General features: G+C 41.8%; 1 pseudogene; it reads right to left on the reverse strand.

Annotated features, from left to right (window-relative positions):
• Window positions 1-327: 327 nt before the first annotated feature.
• Window positions 328-425, reverse strand: LOC147364266 (U6 spliceosomal RNA; annotated as a pseudogene).
• Between the last annotated feature and the right edge of the window lie 18575 nt (window positions 426-19000).

Here is a 19000-nt window from a genome sequence, read left to right on the forward strand (position 1 = left end):
AGAAAAACTAAACCACTAACCTTTAAAAACCACTATAATTCCGGTTTGTGAACAACAGTGTACTGTAATTCCGAAATGATCAGATAATACACAGAAGCTACAGTAATTCAAAGCAAACCTCAACAGTCCTCAAACCCAGGCCATCATTTATGGTCTCGTCCAGCTTGTCTTATAAAATGGATAGTATTATTAGTCCCACTTTACAGAAGATGAAACTGAGTTACAAAGAAGCTAAGTAACTTGCCAAGATCACATAATCAGCAAGTGACTGAGCTTTGAACTTAGATCTAGTCAATTCTGAAATTTGCACTCTTTTTTTTTTCTTAATAAAATATGGAATGCTTCATGAATTTGCGTGTCATCCTTACACAGGGGCCATGCTAATCCTCTCTGTATCTTGGAATCTGCACTCTTAACCACAGTGCCTCCCAATGGTAAAGCTAAGAATAATGGGTGGAAGTCATGGGACACAGACTCCCGTTCAATATAAGGAAGACTCTTCTAAAAGGGGGCTGTTCAATAACAGCATAACTAGGAATATGTAATTAAAGACTGAATAACCACTCTTAGGGCTTTCCAGGTGGCACTAGTGGTAAACAATCCACATGCCAATGCAGGAGATTCAAGGGACGCAGGTTCGATCCCTGAGTCAGGAAGATTCCCTGGAGTAGGAAGTGGCAACCTACTCCAATATTATCCAGTATTAGTCTATTTCAGTTCACCCAAGTCTACATATGTGTTTTGATAGAATTAAGCACTCCATATTAGGAATTTTAAAAAGAAAGGGCAAATTTAATATTAATACTGGCTATTCTAGTTCTTGACTTCCTTGTAGTTTTAGTTCTAGTTCTTGACTTCCCTGTAGTTCAAATGGTAAAGAATCTGCCTGTGATGCAGGAGATCAGGGTTCGACCCCTGGGTCGGGAAGGGAATAGCAATTCACTCCAGTATTCTTGCCTGGAGAATTCCAAGGACAGAGAAACCTGGGGGGCCAAAGTCCATGGGGTTGCAAAGAGTCGGACATGACTGAGCAACTAACACACACACACACATTCTAGTTCTTAATTTGGGTAGTGGGATGGAGGGTCTCCATTTTATTACTGTGTTTCATCACTTATGTATATGTTCCAATGTCTTTTAATATATATTAAACATGACATGCTTGGTGGGCTATAGTCCATGGGGTTGCAATGATTTGGACACAACTTAGCAACTAAACCAAACACGACATTCTAAGTGGCTTAGTGGTAAAGAATCTGCCTGCCAATGCAAGAGATGCATGAGACCCAGATTCAAACCCTGGGTCAGGAAGATCCCCTGGAGGAGAAAATGGCAGCTGGTTCCAGTCCATGAGGTCGCAAAAGAGACACAACTGAGCATGCATGTGTGAAAACATGACATAATGGTCTTTATTAGTGAGAAGGTAAGTGGCCAACTTGGTTTGGGTGTTATATGCAAGGGGAGTGGTAGCCTGTGCCCATTCACTGCACCCTCACCTCTGGGCTGAGACTGGAGCCTCTGTGGCCTCAGTACTCCTTCTTCTTGGAGAGAGCATCTCAGTGAGGGCTCTTGGACCATGACTGAGTTGACCACCTGCCTCTCACCTGTTCCTGGGCAGTTTGGAGCAGTAGAGCTGAGTCTCAGGGCACCATCTAAAGAGTATGAACACAATGGTAACAGAGGCATCCTGGGTCTGTGCTCAGAGTTCATGTCTTTTTATTGTCTCCATCTTCTCTCCACTCCTGTTGTGGCCCTCTCTTCTGACTTCTTACTCCTTCCTCTTCTCTGAGACTTCACCTTTAGAGCAGGAAGCTTTCCCTCATTGAAATTTTTTCTTCTTAAAATTCATTCAGAGTTGTAAGGGGCCTTGAACTGATGTTCGATTGCTGTCTCTTATTCTGGGAACATGGGAAAAATTAATAAAGCAAGACACTCTTCTGACAAGATGGATTTGACCAAAACAATGTATTTTTTTTTAAAACATTCTAAGACATAATATCAGAGAAGGCAATGGCAACCCACTCCAGGTCTCTTGCCTGGAAAATCCCATGGACAGAGGAGCCTGGTAGGCTGCAGTCCGTGGCGTCACTAGGAGTCGGACACGACTGAGTGACTTCACTTTCACTTTTCACTTTCATGCATTGGAGAAGGAAATGGCAACCCACTCCAGTGTTCTTGCCTGGAGAATCCCAGGGACGGGGGAGCCTGGTGGGCTGTCGTCTCTGGGGTCGCACAGAGTTGGACACAACTGAAGTGACTTAGCATCAGCAGTAGCAGCAAGACATAATATACTTTCTACTTGAATACCAAAAATGTTAGAATGACTTCTCTTTTAATTTTCCAAGGTGAGAAAAACTCAACAATACTAAATGGCAAACATCCCTATAGACAGGCTTATACTTACAGACACTTTTGGTTTCTAGTCCTTTGGTTAGATAACACGAAAAGAATGATAAACGTCCTATAAAAAAAACAGATTGCTGAGTTGGGAAGGAAGTTGCACACATGGCCTTCTCTCACTGATATCCCAAGAAGGTTTTTCTGTCAAATTAGTGAGAGCTCTTTGTCGGAAACCATAGCAACTGGGCTTAGAAAAAGGAACTTATTGGAAACATAGCAGGTGACTCACAGGACTAGAAGGCTGGAGAATCAGTCTGGGAAAATGGCCAGAACTCCAGCTGGCCAGCAGGACACAAAGTCAAAGCCACGTCATCAACGGGACAGATTCTGAGGACACCCTGCTGTCCCTGCAGCCTCTGTCACCAGCCGCTAGACTCAGTGCCACCGGCGTGACCTTAAATGGTTCTGTATGTTCACATCACCAGCTCAGGACTGAAGGACTTGAGAAAGTGCATCTGATTGCCAAGCGACAAAATGTCTGCACCCTCGTCTCAAGGGGGCTGGCAGAGAGAAATTTGGCCCTTTGTTTTATTACCACTGAGTTATAAGAATTCTTTGTATATATTGAGCATAAGTACTTTGTCTGTATATGTATTACAGTATCTAAGATGGCTCTTCACCACGTCATGTCTGCTAATGCTGGAATACCCAAGATGGCTCCTTCATTCATGAGTTTGGAACCCAAGCTGGGAAGAATTAGACATCTCCTCTCAATGGAAGATATCACACAGAATTTGTGGCCAATCTCTGAGACATGTTATAATTAGAGATCTCAACATTAGTGTCAACTATCAACTTACTCTCAATTGCTCAAACTCACTGAAATCATTAAATAACAAAATAGCAAAAAATGATAGTTTTCAAGGTGCTTGCGTATATTTTATGACACCCTCACAAGAACCTTATGAGTTAAGCAGGTAGACATTAATATCCTCACTTACTGACACTGCTGAGGCCCAGTGATATTGGTGCCTTGTTCAACACAAAAGAATCGCAACTAGAATCCAGATCTTCGGCCTCTAGTGCAATGTCTTCTCCGATATGCCTTGCCATTTCTGCTTAGGTATACAAATCCTCCTAATTCAATAAGCCTCTTCTTTCATAGAAATATAAGTTTGTGGTCGTCCTCAGTTACTAATGAATTATTTATTCATGAATTATCAGACAGGAAGAGCTGTCTATTTAAATAATTAGGTACTATTCAGTGAAATCCTATTAGAACCAAAAGTTCTGTGGTTGTAAGGAATGAGAATGAATGAGTTGATTTGAAATTGCACCTCTGTTTAGTGACAGTATTATGCATATGATTAAAAATAAAGAAGCCAAAATTTTATTTACTGAAACAGAAATTCTAAGAGTCCACTGTAATTGAGAAAAGCAAATTGCAGAGCCTTATGTGAATACACTCACAAGAATGCATATAAACATATATATTTTTCAGACATGTGTTTGTTAGTACACATGCAAAAAATCCTCTAAAGGTGATGTTAATAGTGTTATATCTTATGGATTCTATACTGCTTGAATTTGAAAATATATCATTCTTTAATAATTTGTTAATAAAAGATTTTTAATCTCTTCAGTCCTTTCAGAAATACATAATTATCTGATTTAAGCATCTTCACAACTTTTGTAGTCCTAAGTAAGGTACAGGAATAAACAAATGAACAAACAAAACTACTGGAGTGGGTTGCCATTTCCTTCTCCAGGGGATCTTCCCAAGCCCGAGATCGAACCTGAGTCTCTTGTGTCTCCTGCACTGCAGGCGAATGTGTTACCACTGGGCCACCTGCGAAGAAAACTACAGATGGTATCATATTAAGGAAAGGAATTCTATATTTGCTGATTCACCTCCCAACAGAAATTACTGAGATAGTATCTTTTTAGTACTCAGCATAGGGAAACGTGTTCTTAAACAAAACAATACAAAAGTATCCTCTGGGCTAAACATAATTGACTTCCAGAAACTCACTGGTTTGGAACTCAAAAGAGATAGGCATTTCTTTGCAAACCAAGAAGTGACCATTGCTCACAGATCTCAAAAGATAATAAAAGAAATAGCAAACCAACTTAGACCTGCATGTATATTAAACTTTACCTAAAAAGCATTCCAGTTTACATTAAATTATTTAGAAATTCCAAACCAAACTGTGGCCCTACTAGGTCATAAATCAGGCAAAAGAGGACCTGGGAGATTGGCAAAGCTAGCTGGGCTAAAATAGAGTGAAACTCCTTTCCTATATGTCTTCAATTTGGGAATAAAGTAGAGTTCAAAGAGTCAAAGGTCAGGGTCTGGACAGGAATACCATCTGTGGACGGGTGCTCCAGATCAAGCCAGGAGCGGGGTTATCCAAATCGGTTAGGATTGAGAACTAGAGCCTGTGGGGAGCCATCAAACACAAACCTAGTTAGTGATAATGACCTGCCATTTGTTCAGTGACCGCCATGCTGTCACTTTTCATACTTTATCTCACAGCCCGCAGCCTCCTCACAAACAGGGTCTTAGCTTCTTCGGATGACGACACAGACTCAGAAGGGTTACAGGGCGTGCCCAAAGCCATGATGCTAGTGAGTGACAGAACCCGAATTCAAGCCCAGACCTTCCTCAAAGCCTATATTCTCTCCAACAGACCAAACTCTGGTGATCTAAAGGATCCAAGAGAATTTTGTGAGAATAGTAAAGTCAGGAACCATGAGACTTAGGCGGTGAGCTGACGTGCCAGTTCCATCAGGTCTACTTGTTCTGGACTTCTCCTGGAAACACAGGCTAGTTTGATGTTTTCCTTTCATATAATATATGGGTACACCTGCCTAGTGGGTGTTGCATCTTCACAGAGTCATGGGGCAGATAAAGTGAAATGAATATGATGGTGTTCCAAAAGCAGCCAGGCTCCTCTGCCAAGTGTCAGGTTGGATGTAAAAGGTAGAGAGAAACAGAAGAGAGAGGGTGCTGGAGTCAATGACTGAATAATGAAGCATGAACCCCAGGCTCTGTCTAGATACTCATGAGGCTCCCTTTTCTAAGAGGAAGACCATGCCCAAAGACGTGATGAAAAATTGTGGAGCCTGACCGAGAAGGAAAACCAAATGAGAAACGCGTTTTGAGAAGGATATCATTAGCACATCAAGTGCCAAAGGAAGAATAAACCAGAGGAGGACGGATATAAAGCCCGAACTTGGACATGAGAAGGGCACAGATGACCTTTGAGAGGGGAGATCTGGGGTGTTTGGGAGGACACGTCAAAAAACAGTGACCTAACGTACGGGTGGAAATGTTGGAATAAACCTGACTTTGTCAAGAAGCATGATCATCAGAAATAGATGGTGAACAAGTCAAAGGAAGGGAATCAGTCTTGGATTAGAGACATTGTGAATGGAGATGCAGATGAGGGAGGAAGAGTCATGATTCAGAGATGTAAGACAGAGGAATTAACTGGTGGAGTGTGGTCCCAGATGAATGGGGAGGGTAAGGATTCTGCACACTGAGAGAATCTTTCCTTAAAGCAGATGGAGGAGAGAAATAAGACTGATTATCAAGTAGACATGTGAAGGGAATTTTTTTTAGGTATTTTTCATTGGTGGCAAATATATTCAGGATTTTTTTTTTTACTATTACTATACCAGAAGGATGGACTTGATTCAAGAAAAGGGCACAGAATAGCAGAAATGAGTTCAAGTTCCTAGCTTTGTTCCTTATTATCTCTGTGACTTGGACAGATTTTCTGAGCTTTGCTTTGCTCACCTTTAAATTAAGATGATTATCTATGTCCTGACTCCCAAAGTGACTCCCAAGTTAAATATCTAGAAATTCAGATTGTTAAGTCATTGGTAGTTTGGAACTGGCCATGGTGTGAGCATTTACACCATGGTGACAAGCAAATGTTACAAAGCAAGCCTTCCCAAGGGCTTGCATTGCCTGCTTCCCTTATATTAATAATATTGTCAGGCTGAAACGAGAGACTGTTTGTGAAAACACTTTGCAAAGAACCAAGCTGTATATAATGTGAAGAGCTTTTATTATTAATATTGACAAGTGTGGCGGCATGAATTTTTCACCTATTGATTAGAATTTTCTTTTCTGTCCCCTGCCCACCATTCGTAACATATAGCCTTTCGTATTTCCTTGCCTTAGCAATTTTTGCAGGGCCGAAGGGAAAGATGCTTGAAGGCAATGGCTCTTCCAATCTTATTAAAGGACTATACATACCAAAGAGACAGTACTGAGAACAGGAAGAAAAATGGGAATATCGAAAAGGCTTCAAGGAGAGATTCCCAGTGGCCTGAGAAGGGCAGAGGTTTTATAGGAAGCAGAAGGGAACCAAGTCTGGATGCCTAACAACTCCCTGAGAGGCACAAGACCTCAGGAAATGGCTACAGAGTGGATCTGAAAAACCTTCCTGGGTAGGCAGCTTCTCAGACTCAACTCAGTATCCAGATGCACAAGACCACAGTCAAGCATATTTAGATTCAGAATACAGGACAGGAAATCCTGTCAGCAGGGCAGCAACAGTGTTCCCTTTCCCCTGGGAAGTGGTCCATGCAACAATCCATATGGCACCGTGGGTTCTCCTGTTTGGTTTTCCAGGCTTCCAGTGCAAGGATATGAGACCACATGAGGTCCGTGTGGGATCCCTGCCCCGGTCTAGACCCTCATGCCCCACAGGAGGTAGCATTTCCTGTAACAACTCCACGGGAATAGCTGCTGTGCCTGGCGCCCTCAAAGAACTTGCACAGTTTTGAGTCACTGCTCTCAGGAAGCCCAGAGCTATGGCTTCCCTCAGGTTCTTGGTTTTCCCTGTGTAGATACAGTTCACCATGAAGGCTAATTTTTGCCATAAGTCACTCTGCCTAGTAATAACACATCTGACACAGTAATTTTCTTAGGTCTTCAGAGGAAACAGAGAAAGTTAACAGAAAGTAAAATCTCAAGTTGAAAGGGAGAGGGTCTTTTAAAACACTTTATTCATGGTCGGCCCAAGCAGGCAGGCACAGGGACTCCCAGCCTCACCAGAGACACCCTTGTCGCAAGTGTGGCCCAGAGGCAGCGACACTGGGCGTAAAACATAAAGGTCATCCTGCTGGTGGTTGAACAGAAGTCTTGGACTTCCCTGGGGGTCCAGTGGTCGAGAATCCTCCTGCCAATGCAGGGGACATGGTTTAGATCCCTGGTCTGGGAAGATCCCACGTGCCGCAGGTCAACTAAGCCCATGCACCACAACTGCTGAGCCTGCTCGCTAGAGCGTGGGAGCCAAAACTACAGAAGTCCGAGAGCCTGTGCTCTGCAACAAGAGAAGCTACCATGATGAGAAGCCCAAACACAACTACAGAGGAGCCCCTGCTCGCCGCAACTAGAGAAAGCCCACACACAGCAATGAGGACCCAGTACAGCTAGAAAGGAATAAATTAAAAAAAAAACAAAAACAGCAGTCTTCTCTCCCAGACCCTCACCATTCTATTGACTGTTAAATCAGCTCCCACAAAAATTACAGTGAAAAAATCCCCTTGACCTGTCCGTATATACCTCAGGTTCCAACTGCAGTAAGAATTTATCATATCATTCTTGAGAGTGAACCAGTTAACATTTGCAGAGCAGGCAAAAGATGAAAGATACATTAATAACAGCACCAGGCATGCACTGGGGGCTGCTCATCCTCTGGGCACTTAGCAATCACAAATCATTCAACGGCTGTTTGCAAAGTATTATCGGTCCATTCCCAGTGCAAACAACCTCCACTTTATAAGAGAATTCTAATCCCAAACTATCTTGTCATTTTAAAAAACATTACTTTTCAAGACCTGGCATTATGCTGAGTTGTTCTTTTAAAAGATTGATGAGAATCCTCATAGTTTAAAATAACTAAAGGCAAAGCCACTTTTAATATGTACTGTGTAAGAATTTTTTTTTAGAAAAAAATTTTAATTATAGAAGTAACACATTAGTACAGACTCATTATAAGAAAAACCCAAACACCACATTTAAAGTAAAAGTCTTCCTGGCCCTCTTCCCACTGAACTTCCCTCCTTGGAGGTGACCAGGATATTAATTTGGTATATCCTTCCTTCCCTTTTACTCTTCATTTATAATTAATGTTTTGAACTATAAATGATTCTCAGTACAACTATTAGAGTGTATGGTTTAGTCAGAGATTCCTTGTCTCCTCCTCTTTCTATAAAGGCTCTAGGAGGACTTCCCTGGTGGCCCAGTGGTTAAGAATTCGCCTGCCAACGCAGGGGACAAGGGTTCAAACCTTGGTCTGGGAAGATTCCATGTGCCACAGGGCAACTAAGCCAGCGTACCACAACTACTGAGCCCGCACCCTAGAGCTCAGGCTCTGCAACAAGAGAAGCCAGTACTGTGAAAAGCCCACACATCGCAACTAAAGAAAAACCCGAGCAACAGTGAAGATCTAGTCCCATCACCAGGGCCCCACTCGCATGACCTAATCTAACCTTAATCACCTCCCCCAAACCTGACAGTTTCCTAATATATCCCCATGGGGATAGGGTTCAGTGTATGAATTTTGGAGGGTCATTTCCCCAGAGGACATGAGATATACAGAGAACCCTTCAGAAAGTTTATCATCCTCTTTCCACCATGTGAGGATACGAGAATTCTGCAACTAGGAGAGTGCCTTCACCCGACAATTTGGCACCCTGATCTTGGAACTAGAAGAACTAGAAGAACCAGACCTAGAAGAAATAAATTCCTGCTGTTTATTAATGGAAAAAAAAAAGTTTATCTTCAGGAAATGTTAACAATTTCAAAATTAGCTACACACATGTTAGGGAAACCAAGAACTTGTTACTTTTCCCTTAAGAAACAAGAGATGTCTACAGAATGGGAGAGGAACGTGGCCCAGCAGCTTCCCTCTATAAACATGCTTAGCATCCAGCGTCCCTGAGCTGTTCCAGCGCCCAGAACCCTCTTGTGACAAGCCTGAAGAGAGCTGGCATTTCCAAACCGTGCAGTTCAAGCTCCAGACCGTACAGAATGATGCATTCAGCTAAGTAGACGCTGTCGGCGCTGCTCCCCGCCCGCCCTCTCCCCCGCTGAAGTTTCCATTACCCAAGGGCTTTGATCTGGTAAACAAATCTGAGTCCAATCACATGGCAAAGGTTCCCTTTCTCTCTCCTCTCTGTGCTTGGGAGAACTGAACAATTAACAAATAGAGTGTGTTCTGGGACAGTTCATGATTTTGTACCTGATTTGGGGAGACTGAAAAGCAGCCCTTGCAAACAGTCTCTTTTGCCAGCTTCCTCCCTCCCCTTCCCCCTTCCTAAGCCCTGGGATTCCCCCTAGGGATTTTATAGAAACCAGCCCATCTGGAATATTCTGCTGACAGAAAGTCAGTAATTGATGCCAGCCGGAGAAAGCACAACTTCTGCAACTGCTTTAATTCCAGAAAAAGTCTTGCCTGCCTTGCAGCATTCACTTGAGCCAGGCCTTGCTTCATCCGGCCGGGTAGTCACCTGAGAAAGTTTCCAGAACGCAGTGCTCAGTGGATATTTGTCAGGCTGAATTAATTGCATTGAAGGCATTTGATCTCTCTGAATCTCATTTGAAGATGGGAATAACCATACATACTTCACAGTGTAAAGATTTCTTTAACCATATTGTTTGGCATCTCAAAAAAATCTATTCGGTCCCTATGTGCCTAAAGGATAAATGGGATGCAGTTTCTTGCAGCTGAGTGTCCGAGAGGCGTGGAGCTTACTGGATGAGTGCTATTGAGTGGGATACTTCATCTCTCTGAGTTTCAGTTTCTTCATTTGTAAATACAGAAAAATAATACCTACTTTAGAGGTTATTGTGGAGCACTAAATGAGAAGACATGTAAAGGTCATGACACAAATATTGCCCGTAGTAACTGTTCTAGAAATGTTAACTATTAGCCTTATGTGCATAATCTGTACACTGTGGGCACATGACCGGAAATCAGCAAATGGTAAGTGGATAAGTATATCAGAGAACACAGCTGTATCAGTTGGGAATGTGTTTGGCTGCATGTGATAGAAACCCTGCTGGAGTGACTAAACTGAGTAGCTGGTTATTTCTCTCATGTAATACAAAACCAGATGGAGGCAACCCAGAGCTGAGAGAACCGCTCAAGGAAGTCATCAGGGATCCAGGCCCTTTCTGAGCCTCAGATTTGCTGTTTCTTCCAGGAAGAAGTGGGGAAGGGCTTCAGTTGCCTCATCTATAAAATGAGAACAAGCTCACTGTCTTTCTACTGAATAATAAAAAAAAGGAAATCACAGACAACACAAGCAGATGATGACATTTTTGAAAAAAAACATAATGAAACAAAAACTGGTTGGAGTGAGGTAATAGACTTTCATTGTTAGCTCTATGGAAGTCTATACTTTTAATTTGTACATATTTGTACATGTGTATATTCATGTATTACTTATCTAATAAAATTAATGATTGTAACCATGCAATAGTGGAAACATAAAATTGTGTATGCATAGGGTAAAGTTTGGAGAGGATTCTAGAAATACGAAAATGGTAGCTGAGTCCGACTGGTGAAATTATAGAAAACTTCCTTATTTGTACTATTATTGCTATTTTACAAATGCAATAAGTATGATTTATACCCACAAGTTGTACACACAAGGCATAGGTGGATTTCTGTAACAACCCAAGTTGGGCATTTTTAAAAGGTAACTGTGATTTTGCTGACTGTGAGATCAGACCAGTACAGCCTCAGCTGGGACTGAAGTTTAACAGAGATTATCTGGGATGCTTGAAACCAAATCATTTCACTTGAACTTGGTGAAAAAAGCTGTCTCTCCAGTTTCATTTTTCTCTTTAATCTCCAGCATCAACAGCCAAAACTCAGGACAAGAACTAGAATGGTCACTACTTTCTCCCTCACTGAGATCCTGTCCACACTGTGGCACAGGATGTTCTGTGCTTAGACCACAGAGCCATGCAGCCCATTACTGCCCAGCAAGGAAGGTGGCCTAGGGAGAATGGAGTCTGCCAGACGAGGTACTTAGCACCGCCCTGCAACTCTGCCATACCATTTCCGAATGGAAGGCCATTACCTGGATCATTAACCTTGACTCCTATATAAACCTAGTCACCCAAAGCAGCTCAAAATAAAGCAGTTGTTACGGAAGACTCCAAGTAGGGTACAAAAATGCTGGTCAGGAGGTCCCTGCTAGAACATTCAAAAGCAGCCCTCACTCACTGACTTGGTGCCAAGAACTGGGCTATCCACTTACATTTAGGATTTCAGCTCATCCTCTTTGTGACACTGCGAGATAGACACACACACACCCCATTGTACCGAAAGTCTAAATGACTTACTTACTCAAGACCACATAGCCCATCAAATGAAAGAGCTAGAACTCTAACCCAACAATTTTGAGGACTACGAAGCCCATACTTTTAACTTGCTCAACGTTTTTCACATGTACTTGTATTTGAACAGAGTTCTTTGAAACAAAGTACCCATGCAAATTTGAGGACCATGTCTTTAATGTTGGCGGTGGTGTGGGTAGGGGGTGGGCAGGTACTCAAAAAGTTCTCTGAATATACTCAATGAAATACTCATGAAAAAGGAGCTGGGCTTAAGTCAACCCAAGTGTGTACAACACGGCCTTTAGGCAGTTGGGTGTGTTTTCCCCCTCAGCAATATATCACCCAAACCACAGTAGCCTTAATGTATGACTTTAATATATTACCAGGGAAAAATGTTCCAGTGATTTACTGGGGTACACATCATTGGTATTATGAGGCAGCATTAATCAAAGCTATGGAGTTGGCTTCTGAAAACCATTAGGTAAATCCCAAGCTCTACACTTAATGTATTCACCTTGGGCCACATTCTGGAAGGAATGAAAAGATTTCACTGCTTTTGCTTTAAATCTGCCTTCCCATTAGTAAAATTAATGTGTTTCTTGAAATTTTTAAGGTGCATTTTAAGATGAACAATTGTTAAAAGTTCTCTTCACCAAGAGTCTCTCTAAAGGAAGAAAGGCCAATCCCCTAGTCATGTGTTCTAAGGAGGGAGACCTGCCCTGGATTTCTAGTTTGGTTGCCAACCACAACAACCAAAATATAAAACCCAGAGTCATTCACTTTTTTAAAAACAGTTTAACACTACTTGTTGGAGGGATAGTTTATAAATACAAAGATCCTAAAAAGCAAAGTCTGATGAAGGAAGATGTGGAATGGGGACCTATGGACACTAGATGAACAGCAGGGTCAAGAGTACAAGCTCTGTTTCTTCTCTGTGAATACTTTCTCCTCATGGACTAAACCCTGCTGAAAACACGCACATGTGCGCGCGCACACACACACACACACACACCACAGTCCATTTACTCTTCTTGAAATGGAGAGTAGCCTGGCAGGGCTGTCAGTGCTGACAAGAAGAAGAAGGGGTTCCCAGGATAAAGAATAAACCCTGGTGCTTTTCTACATTTTATTTTCTCACTGTACCAAGCAGCCCTGATACAGTGTAAGGCGGCTTACATTTCTCTGTAATTTGAAGTATGTTCTTGAAAAACTGACCAACCAAAATAAAAGGGATATTCATTAGAGTTCCGTTACTGCTTCTGGATTTGCTCCAAAGGGCCAGTGTCTCCAGAGCCCGTCCAAGCTGCCACAGGCCTGTGTGTGCAGGAGCCACTCACCTGCACCCCGCCCCCCCGCAACTTCGGGTCACCCTCACACCCTGAGAGAGACATGCCAAGGTAGGGAGTGAGTGTGGCTTAGCAGAGGGAATTGTTGATGAGAGAGACAGTAGACAAGGTCCTTTCCAGGGAAATCTCTCTGATGGTGAAAGAAAAAGAAAAGAGGCCAAATGATTGTAGGGCTGGGCGGCATTTTAAATTTGAGAGACAAGGAGTTCTTGCTCTCATGAAGCTAAGGGGATGACATGAATCAAATAAAAACACAAATAAAACGTTAATTATCAGACACTCTGCAGCCTTTGTACTAATCACTGTTTCCTTCAAAAGACTCCCTAGACAGCATTGGGAAATGACACTTTTCAAGAGTTTAGCAGTTTTCTTAGTCTCCTTCTTCCTCCTGCAGGAACAACCTTATCTTTATTTAGAATTTATTTCACCAGTTTATATTCTTTAAGAGCAGATGTTCCACCTGACCCCAGAGAGCGGCACTCGCCAGCCGAGTGTCACTATTCTGAACCGATTACCTTGTCGTGTTCTAAAGAGCCCTACTTCAAAAACAGGTTACTAACTAGATATTTTAGAACTTAACACATCATTAAAAAAGAAAAACTACAAGTGAGCTCATCAAGCGTTGGTGGATGTTTGAAGTGAGACTTCATTAAAAGTGGCTGTGTGCCTGCTGTCGATAGCTCTACACATAATGTCTCTTCTATAACATAAAAATTGTCCTATTAATTTTTATTTCCAGATTCTTACTCAATGGGAGGATGATCACTATGAAACATGCCTGCGTCCTAGACAAAGTAACATTTAACATATAGTCTGTGAACCTTGAATAAGAGGCTATGTATTCCCCTTCATTTTCATGGACACTAAATTCTTTTTTTATTTATTTTTTATTTTTTTATTTTATTTTTAAACTTTATATAATTGTATTAGTTTTGCCAAATATCAAAATGAATCCGCCACAGGTATACATGTGTTCCCCATCCTGAACCCTCCTCCCTCCTCCCTCCCCATACCATCCCTCTGGGTCGTCCCAGTGCACTAGCCCCAAGCATCCAGTATCGTGCGTCGAACCTGGACTGGCATCTCGTTTCATACATGATATTTTACATGTTTCAATGCCATTCTCCCAAATCTTCCCACCCTCTCCCTCTCCCACAGAGTCCATAAGACTGTTCTATACATCAGTGTCTCTTTTGCTGTCTCGTACACCGGGCTATTGTTACCATCTTTCTAAATTCCATATATATGTGTTAGTATACTGTATTGGTGTTTTTCCTTCTGGCTTACTTCACTCTGTATAATAGGCTCCAGTTTCATCCACCTCATTAGAACTGATTCAAATGTATTCTTTTTAATGTCTGAGTAATACTCCATTGTGTATATGTACCATAGCTTTCTTATCCATTCATCTGCTGATGGACTTCATGGACACTAAATTCTTTAATGACCTTTTCACCTGCTCAAGAAATCATTTATTTGATTCTTTATTCGCCCAAATGCACTTCAGGAGCAGAAAATATCTATGTCAGGGTGAGGCAGAGGGATGTGAAACATCTTCTTTTATAAAGTAATTTCCTAATTCTGCCTGGCATGTTGATTGAGCAGAACTGATTCATGAGCTGGTCTACAGAACAGAACTCTACTTCAAGTCCACTGTCTGAGGTTCATTGTTCCTTGATCCCCAGATGACAAATCAAGTGAACGCACAGCTTATCCATTCACTCTTTGATGATAAACAATAGTATGATAACATGCTGCTGCTGCTAAGTCACTTCAGTCGTGTCCGACTCTGTGGGACCCCATAGACGGCAGCCCACCAGGGTCCCCATCCCTGGGATTCTCCAGGCAAGAACACTGGAGTGGGTTGCCATTTCCTTCTCCAATATGATAACATGATTGATTATTATATTACTAATTCTTAGATTATAAGTAAAATCACAATAAAAGCAGGAGCTATCCATTCATCCCTATTAACAAAAAATTCCCTGATCACTGAGGAAGAAAAAAAAAATCACAAAAATCCCAGATGAATATTTTTTAAAGAATGGGGCTTCCCTGGAGGTCAAGTGGGTAAGACTCTGCACTTCCAATGGACTGGGCCTGGGTTTGATCCCTGGTTGGGAAGCTAGATCCCATGCGCCACGACTAAGAGTTTACATGCTGTAACTAAAAGTCCCGCGTGTTGCAACTAACACCCAGGGCAGCCAAATAAACAAATAAATATTTTAAAATTCACAAAAATCAAAATCCCCAGTGTTATTGTGAGAATTCTGAATCGCATCTAACGTCAAACCTCCTCCCCTCCCACAGACCAGGGCCCTGCAGCAGGAAGACTTGCAGTGGGGAAGATTCCTTTTCCAAAGACAGATTTCTCTGTCTGTCTTTCCCAATTTTGCTCTCCCCAACTCAGTATGCTGAAAGGCTCTAGAATGAGGGAGGGTGAGTGGACATCGGCACAAAAGATCTTACTTGACTGACACCAGTATCAGTTGGGGGTGGATCTCCTCTCACTGTAGAGTTATTTTAAGCTGATGCTTCCTAAACTGGGTGGATAGTTCAGGTTGACCACCTTTCTTGTGCATTTCTGAATTCCTCAGTGATCCCAGTGGGAACATTAGACTATAATGCTCTTCACATGTACATTGCATTTCCCGATGGCTGATTCTTTTTACTTTTCCCCTTAGCCCCAGGGAATTTCATGATTCAACCCTGGTTGGGGTTACATCACCCCTCTAGGTAATCCTTCTAGGAAGATATAAAATGTCTCCAGCAGGGCTCTCTCCCACATTGTCCACTTCTGGTCCAAGAAAAAAACCACTCACACATCCCTGCACTTTCCCATCCCCTTTAGTGATAAGTGCGGCTAGTTCTAATATATCACAGTTGCTCCCTTTCTCTATCCCCTGCTGTATCAGGGTAATAGCCACAGAGTCTCACCATTATGTTCCTGAGACAGTAGTCCAGGGAGTTGCTAAAAACAAGGTCTTTAAGTGGCCTGCTTGAAGTTTCTTGAACTGGGTGCCATCAAACTCAGCATCACTCCCAAACCAAACTTCTCTACCAAGAAGTTCTCTCTAACATCAAGCATCAGCCTGTTTCTTATCTTTGAAGTGGGTATTAGGGTCAAGTTATCACCACTCCCTTTGCAATTCCTCCATAAGGGTCTAGTGCATCACAACAATTGGGGCTTCCCGAGTGGTGCTAGTGGTAAAGAATCCATCTGCCAATACAGGGGAAGCAAGAGATGTGTGTTTAAACCCTGGGTGGGAGGATTCTCTGGAGTAGGAAATGGCAGCCCACTCCAGTATTCTTGCCTGGAAAATTCCAAGGACAGAGGAGCCTGGCAGGTTATAGTCCATGGGGTCACAAAGACTTGGACATGACTGAGCATACACATGCACAGACCTCACAACAGTAAAGGCATACTTACCGCTCATTATCTAGCCTTGGATTGGGAAAAAGAGTTCACTTCATCCGCTTGTTAGAGAGGATTCGTTTATTCTACACAGGAAGCAACTTGGCTCTCCTAGATGCTATCAGTGCAGCTACCAAACCAAACCTGAGTCAGAATGCCTGCTCCACTGCCTGCTCTCTGTTGGTTGAAGACTGGGAATCATTTAGACCAAAGCATACCAGATAAAATGCATAATAACCCTCTCAGACTTCAGATAATACTACAAAGTTACAGTAATCAAAACAGCATGGTACTGGTACAAAAACAGACACGGAACAGAATACAGAGCCTATCAAAACCCCCACACATCTAAGGTCAATTAATATTTGACAAAGGCAGCATGAATATACAATGGAGAAAGACAATTTCTTCAGCAGGTGATATTGGGAAAGCTGAACGGCTGCCTACAACAGAAGTCAGAATATAGCTTTCACCATACACAATAATAAACTCAAAATGGATTAAAGACTTAAATGTAAGACATGACACTATAAAACTCCGAGAAGAGAAAAGGTGAAATATTCTCTGATGTAAATCATACCTATTGACCTTAGGTCAATCTACCAAGGCAATAGAAATGAAAGGGAAAATAAACAAATGGGGTCTAATCAAACTTAAAAGCTTTTGCACAGCAAAAGAAACCATAAACAAAATGAGTAGACAACCCACAGAATGGGAGAAAATATTTACAAATGATGTGACTGACAAGGGCTTCATTTCCAAAATACACAAACAGATCATACAACTTAACAACAAGAACAACAACAACAAAAAACCCAATCAAAAAATGGGCAGAAGGCCTAAACAGACATTTCTCCAAAGAAGACATACACATGGCCAATAGGCACATGAAAAGATGCTCAACATCACTAATTATTAGAGAAATGCAAATCAAAACTACAATGAGGTACCACTTCATACCAGTCAGAATGGTTATCATTAAAAGTCTACAAACAATAAATGCTGGAGAGAGTGTGGAGAAAAGGGAAGCTTCTGCACTGTTAGTGGGAATGCAAAGTGATGCAGTCACTAAGGAAAACAGTATGAGCGTTCCTCAAAAAACTACAAAAAGCATTACCATATGATCCAGCAATCTTATTCCTGGGCATATATCCAGACAAAACTACAATTCCAAAAGATACATGCACCACTATGCTCATAGCAGCACCATTTACTATAGCCAAGACATGGGGACGACCTAAATGTTCCATCGACAGATGACTGGATAAAGAGGATGTGACATATATATATGTATATATATGAATACAACTCAACCAGAAAAATAATGCCATTTGCAGCAACATGGATAGACCAAGAGAGTATCATACTGCAGTCAGAAAGAGGAAGACAAATACCATATGATTTCATATATATGTGGAATCGAAAATATGACACAAGCGAACTTATCTATGAAGAAGAAACAGACTCACAGACAGAGAGGACAGACTTGCAGTTGCCAGAGGGGAGGGGGCAGGAGAGGGACAGGTTGGGAGTTTGGGATTAGCAGATGCACAGTATTAGATACAGAATGGATAAGCAACAGGTGCTGCCGTATAACAGAGAACTATGGTCAGCATCCCGCAATAAACCAAAATGGAAAGCAACACGAACAAGAATACATATGTATGATTGAATCATTTTGCTGTATACCAGAAACTAATACATTATAAATCAAATATACTTCAATAAAATCATAGCACAACTCATATTCTTTGGGAACAAGATTCATGTTGTTGGCCTTTCTGAAGCACACTCTTAAAGATACCCCTGGATTGCCTTGAGAGGCTTACAAACCAAACATTCACACCAGCAGACCCCTATCCACAGTGCTTTCCCCTAAAGAAAAACACGTAAAAAGGATCCCCTTGCTGCTCCTCTCTTAGACTTTCTCCAGTCAGTTTAATGACTTTTATTTTGGTAGAACTGCTCTGTATCAATTAAATATGCCGCCAATATTCTGAGCCAATCTTGGCCACTGAGTACCAATCATTAGAATTTAACTTTTATGTAAAGAAGACCTCTGTGGCCAGGTGAGCTTTAATTGCACCTCTTTTGTTAGTTCAGAGCTTCATGTTATGCCAAGAAAGCATTAGCCTCATACCTTGTTTATACTAGAGAAGAATGAATGGGGGAAAATTGTTCCTTTCTCCCTATTTCTAAATCACCCTTTTCTTAATAGGTTAAAGCTAACTTCTTATAAAACCTTAACAATGAAACATCATGTCTGAAAGAAAGTCTCAGGTTCTTGGCATTGAGCATTGCCAGCCCTTCACGGTTAGATTTTACTCTTAGCTAGCTGCTCTTTTCCTTTCAGCAGGAATGCTTTCTGGTTTTTATGACCAAGTGGGATGAGAGAAGCAAAACAGCAAGAGGTATTCATGTAGTCATGTTACATTAAATTTCTCTAACATACAGTTCCATTAAGAGTTTCCTTTCTTACTTACAGAATACCATGTGTATACATTAGGATTTCAGTCCTCCAAAGTAGGC

This window comes from Bos grunniens, chromosome 10 (assembly GCF_055505025.1).
Source record: "Bos grunniens cultivar Pamir isolate PY7600 chromosome 10, Bosgru_T2T1.0, whole genome shotgun sequence".
Taxonomy (NCBI): Eukaryota; Metazoa; Chordata; class Mammalia; order Artiodactyla; family Bovidae; genus Bos; species Bos grunniens.